Consider the following 6,000-nt stretch of genomic DNA (forward strand, 5'->3'; position numbering starts at 1 on the left):
TACTGACCCAGGGACGGTGATGGAGGTGGAGAGAAGGTGGAAGACGACCAGGGAAGCAATGCTTAGTCAGCCCAAAAAACCATCCTACCGGATGGGTTCTGATACACGGATTCTAGTCTCTGCCAGCTCAGGCTAAGAGTGGACCTTCCCCATGGCCCGCAGCTGAGGGGCTGGGCCCGGAATTGTTCCCACCTCACACTATGCCACGTCACAAGGTTGCACCTGAGGAGTCTTGAGCCGTCAGATCTCTGGTGGTAAGTCTGGGACAACCTCCCCTCTCCACCCCACCCCCACCATCCTCACGAAGGCCCGCACCTAAGCACCCCTCGACTGAGTGGAAACTGCAGAAACTGACCTGTCCTGGGAAAGAGCAGGGAGGCGTTCAATGGAGCAGAGATGCCAGGGACAGGTCTGCCTTTCCAGAAGGGGAGGAGCAGCGCGAGAGCATTTTTTTTTACCCAAGTGCTGGGACAATCCTGACCCCACGGCTGGCCAGGACACCCTAGGTGCTCCGAGCAGCAGCTGCGGGAAGACTGGAGCTTGGCGGAAGCAACGCTGGAGACGAGAAGGCGGGAGCGACCAGACCAGTTCCTGGGCCAATCTCTGCCCTCCCTCCCTTGCCTGGAACGGGTGGGGCTACCCGGGGCCAAGGTTCAGCAGATCTCAGAGGTCCCCGTCCCCTGTGGGAGATTTTGAAGGGCAGGCTCCCAGCCGCCTGGCAGTAGACACTTCAGCCCTAGAGCTGTCAATCCGTGGTCACAGGGCAGAGGTCAAAAAATGGGCACCTGGTCACCACTGGAAGCAAACTTGACTACTACTATTTTTCTCTTATTTTTATTTTTCCAAGGCAGGGCTTCTTTGTGTAGTCAGAGCCGTTCTAGAACTAGCTCTGCAGACCTCTGTAGGCCTCTAACTCACAGAGATCCACCTGCCTCTGCCTCCCTAGTGCTGGGATAGAGAGCTACTTATAAAGCAGTGCCTACTAGTCTTTGTATTTACCTGCTATCCAACTATAACCGTGGCTGTGTGTTGGGATGACGTGCTAAACAGGACTCCCAGTACACCCTTAGGATTACTGGGGTGAGGGGAAAACAGAAAAATAGATGGTTCCGAACTGGGCAAAGGCTACATCATCCACCGCGCTCCTCACTCAGTGAGAGCCCCTGTTAACACAAAGGGCTTCCAGATAGACCAGAGCTAAGGATGCAGTCCCCCACCACATCCCTCCTTCCCCATCAGTGCAGTATGAACTACATGCTATGAACACAACTGTAGGACTGGAGGGTCACCTAACAGATGCCCATTAGTTCCATGTTTGGGACACTGGCACATCTGTCAAACTCAGAGGGGACCAGATAGAACACAATGGTGATTCCTGAAAGAGAAACAGAGGGTCAGAGGGGGGTCTTTGGCAGGCCAGAACATTCTACAGGGATGTGGGGCCAGGAGGGGTTTGTCCCTGCAGACAGAGACCCAAAGAAGCCCTTGGGAACTTGTCCTGCCCAGACCACTCAGGAGACAAAAGGATAGCTGTAGAGTAGAGAGCCACCTACTGGGGCTACTCACACTGGGTCCCAGAAGCCCTCCAGTGGGGACATCTGGTGACAACAAAGGTCTTGCCCTGGTCACTTGTATGACCATAGCATGCTGAGAGTTAGGGTTTCACAGCCAGAGCCACAGGTACCCACCCACAGATTTTGGCAGCAGCCAGCCTCAGACCAGCTCAGGTTCATCTGGCAGTATGGAGGACCAGCCACGGCTCAACAGATACCTGGGTGTCAGAGACAGCAAATGATACGAGATCACTTCCCAAATGCACACGACACACATCCAAGGACACCGGGAGCCCTGTGGGACTATCAGATCTTGCAGGGAAGGGGACTTTCCACTTAGGTAGAGTGCCAGTAGGCTGCTGTGAACAATGGCTTACTTTGATTTTAGGGTGACCCCAGAACCAAGTAGAGAATTCTATAGATATTTGGGTTATCTTTTTCTTTCTTTCTTTTTGTGAAGCTGGCAATGAATCCATGGCCTAATCAAGTCTGCTATCATCCCAGCCTTCAGCCCTACCTTGTTATTGTTCCTTTTAAGACAGAGTCCTACGTAGCCCAGGATGGTTGTGAATTCCTCATCCTCCTGCCTCCACCAGCAAGTGCTGGGATTACAGGCGTGCCAGTCTGATGGAGGGGGGAAGGTTTCACTCAGAGCTCTGGGTATCCAAGCAAGCATTCTGCCAATGAATTACACAGCCCTCAAACTGTCTTTTATTTTACAAAAAAAAAAAATGGCCATATTAGTTGCATCGTTCTGGATTGGCGGGGTATGTGTTCATGCGTATGTTCATGTGTGTCGTGAGCAGGCCCCACATGTGCAGGTCCAAAGACAACCGTTGCTGTCACTCCGCTGGCATCTCTTTCTTTCTTTCTTTCTCTCTCTCTCTCTTTCTTTCTTTCTTTCTTTCTTTCTTTCTTTCTTTGAAACAGGGCTAGGTTTAGAACTGGCCTGGAACCTTGCCAATTGTGGCTAGGCTAATGGACCTTGCGTGGCTCTTGTGATTTCTCTTAATCTATAGCAGTTGTTCTCAACCTCTGAGTCACAACCCAGTCGAACCACCCTTTCACAAGGGTCGAATATCAGATCTCCTGCATGTCAGATATTTACATTACAATTCACAACAGTAGCAAAATTACAGTTATGAAGTAGCAACAAAAATAATTTTTTTGGTTGGGAGTCACCACAATATGAGGAATGTATTAAAGGGTCACAGCATTAGGAAGGTTGAGAACCAATGATTTATAGTTAAGCTAGAAGTGTATTATTGGGCCAACAAGGTATTTCATCAAATCAAGACACCTGCCACCAAGCCTGATGACCTCAGTTTAATTCCTGAGACTCAGACGGTGGAAGAGAGAACCGATCCCCACGTGTTCTCTGCCTTCCACATACACGTTGTGACATTCCCTTATCCACACCTACATACACACAGAGAGAGGAGAGAGAGAGAGAGAGAGAGAGAGAGAGAGAGAGAGAGAGAGAGAGAGAGAGAGAGAGAGAGAGAGAGAGAGAGAGAGAGAGAGAGAGAGAGAGAGAGAGAGAGAGAGAGAGAGACTAAATAAATAAATAAACAAGGAACTGGAGAGAGTGCGGTGGAGAGCTAACACACACTGTTCTTTTAAGTGTCGGCACCCTCAGTGGATGGCTTACCAGCTCCTGTAACTTCAGCTGCAGGAGGATCTGATGTCTCTGGCCTCTGAGGACACTTGAACATGTCTGTGTGTGTGTGTGTGTGTGTGTGTGTGTGTGTGTGTGTGTGCTCACGCTTATACAAGATAAATAAATAGAATGTAATAATTTTGTTAATTAATTAAAATGGTATGGTGGTGTACACTTTCAATCCTGGCGCTAAGGAGACAGCAACAGGTGGAATTCTGTGAGTACAAGGTCAGCCTGATCTACATAGTGAGTTCAAGTATAGACAGGGCTTCATAAAGAGACCCTGACTCAAAAACAAAACAAAACAAACAAACAAACAAAACCAGTATGACAGTGGTGGAGTCATTAATCCTAGAACTCTGGAGACAGAGGCAGGTGGATCTCTGGGTTCGAGAACAGCCTGGTCTAAAGAATTCCAGGGGTACCCTGTCTTGGAAAAAAAAGGATAACAATATGAGTTTGATCCCAGAAATTCATAGTGTGAAAGAGAACTCACCTCCAAAAGTTGTTCTCTGCCCTCTATATGCACATTCGTGTACACACACACAACACTTAACATATTGTATCATATCATATACAATAATAAATAAAATAAAACTTATAATAAAGATATCCAGTTGCTTAGGTTTTGTTTTTTTCCTTTGCTATGATAAGATACCCTGATGTCTTAGTTAGGGTTATTCTGCTGTAAAGAGACACCATGACCATGGCATCTCTTGTAAAGGACAACATTTACTTGGGCCTGGCTTACAGTTCAGAGGTTCAGTCCATTATCATCATGGTGGGAAGCATGGCAGCATGCAGGCAGTCATGGCACAGGAGGAGCTGAGAGTTCTACTTCTTGTTCTGAAGGCAGCTAAGAGAAGACTGACTTCCAGGCGTCTAGGACAAGAATCTCAAAGCCCATGCCCACAGGGACACACTTCCTCCAACAAGGCCACACCTCCTACTAGTGCCACTCCCTGGGCCAAGCATAGTCAAACCACACCTGGCAAAGGCAACCTAAGGGAAAGCATTTCTTTGGTTCACAATTCCAGATTATAGCCTATCCTGGCAGGGAAGTCACAGCTGCAGAAGTGTGAAAGATCTGGTCACATTACATCCATTCTCACAAGCAGAGAACAGCTGACTACTACATGCATCCTAGTGCTCAGCTGGCTTTCTCCAGGCTTTTGTTTGTTTTGTTTTGTTTTGTTTTGTTTTTCAAGACAGGGTTTCTCTGTGTAGCCCTGGCTGTCCTGGAACTCATTTTGCAGACCAGGCTGGCCTCGAACTCAGAAATCCACCTGCCTCTGCCTCCCGAGTCTGGGATTAAAGGTGTGTGCCAGCATGCCCAGCTGGCTTTCTCCAGTCTTATACCGTTAGATTCCCCTTCCTAGGGAATGGTGCCTCCCACAGTGAGCGGTTCTTCCCACCTCAGTTCATATAATCAAGATATAACAGGGCTAACAGGGCTTGTGGCCCATGCCTACAATCCCAATGCTCAAGAAGCAGAAGCAAGTGGATCTCTGTGAGTTCAAGGCCAGCCTGGTTTTCTTTCTTTTCTTTTTTTTTTATTTGATATTTTATTTACATTTCAAATGTTATCACCTTTCCTAGTTTCCCCTCCAAAAATCCCCTATCCCCTCCCCCTTCCCCTGTTCCCCAACTCACCTACTCCTGCTTCCTAGCCCTGGCATTCCCCTATACAGGGGCTCAGAGCCTTCACAGGACCAAGGGCCTCTCCTCCCATTGATGACCTACTAGGCCATCCTACATATGCAGCTAGAGCCACCAGTCCCACCATGTGTTTTCTTTGATTGGTGGTTTAATCCCAAGGAGCTCTGGGGATACTGGTTGGTTAATATTGTTGCCCTGGAGTCTTATATTTTTAATCTAGTCTGACAATCTCTGATATTTTGCTGAGATATTTAGGCTATTTACATGGAATGTGATTATTGATAGACTTAAGTTAGATCTACCTTTTTGTAGTGTTTTTGTCTTATCTACTCATCTCTTTACCATCTTTTTCTGCTTCTTTTGAATTAATCAAGTATCTATTGTTATTCCAATCCTACTTGCATTACTTCTCTGTAGCCGTATCACAAAAGCCCACGGCTATTCCAATACCTCCTGACATTAGTGGAAGTTCTATGAAGGGAAGTGAGAAGAAGGAGAAAGCAGTATTAACTGACTGTGGTTTAAAAGACGGTTCTCATTTCCAAACTTTAGACAACAGGATCATATACCCACCACACTACTTATATGGGTTCCTTGACATGTCTGCCCTCCTGCACTTGGAACTATGAGCAGTGAGAAGACTTGTCTCTGCCCTGGCATCTGACTCCATGCCAGCCCCAAATATGTGCTCAGTCAGAGTGGCTTTTATGAGCAAAAGAGCCAAGCCCTAGACTGAAAGCTGAGGACTTGTGTCTGACTCCAGCTCTGCCATGGAAGAGCAGTCAATGCTCTTAACCGCTGAGCCATCCCTTCAACCCTAAAATCCTCTTTCTAAAGCATAGTTGTTTAAGATTAAACAAATATCTCGGGCTGGAGAGATAGCTCAGTGGGTAAGAGCAGTGACTGCTCTTCCAAAGGTCATGAGTTCAAATCCCAGCAACCACATGGTGGCTCACAACCATCCTCTTTTTTTTTTTAATTTATTTATTATATGTAAGTACACTGTAGCTGTCTTCAGACACACCAGAAGAAGGAGTCAGATCTCATTACAGATGGTTGTGAGCCACCATGTGGTTGCTGGGATTTGAACTCTGGACCTTCGGAAGAGCAGTCGGGTGCTCTTACCCA

The 6,000-nt window shown here is 47.3% G+C and overlaps 1 protein-coding gene across 1 annotated transcript in view; it reads right to left on the reverse strand.

Moving 5' to 3' along the window:
• Acot11 (acyl-CoA thioesterase 11) overlaps positions 1 to 595 on the reverse strand; it is a 57,689-nt gene extending 57,094 nt beyond the window's left edge. The window contains exon 1 of the mRNA XM_021160095.2: positions 356 to 595. The gene's annotated coding sequence lies outside the window, so the exon portion shown is untranslated. The remainder of the gene's footprint in view (positions 1 to 355) is intronic.
• Between the last annotated feature and the right edge of the window lie 5,405 nt (positions 596 to 6,000).

This window comes from Mus caroli, chromosome 4 (assembly GCF_900094665.2).
Source record: "Mus caroli chromosome 4, CAROLI_EIJ_v1.1, whole genome shotgun sequence".
In the NCBI taxonomy this organism is placed as follows: Eukaryota; Metazoa; Chordata; class Mammalia; order Rodentia; family Muridae; genus Mus; species Mus caroli.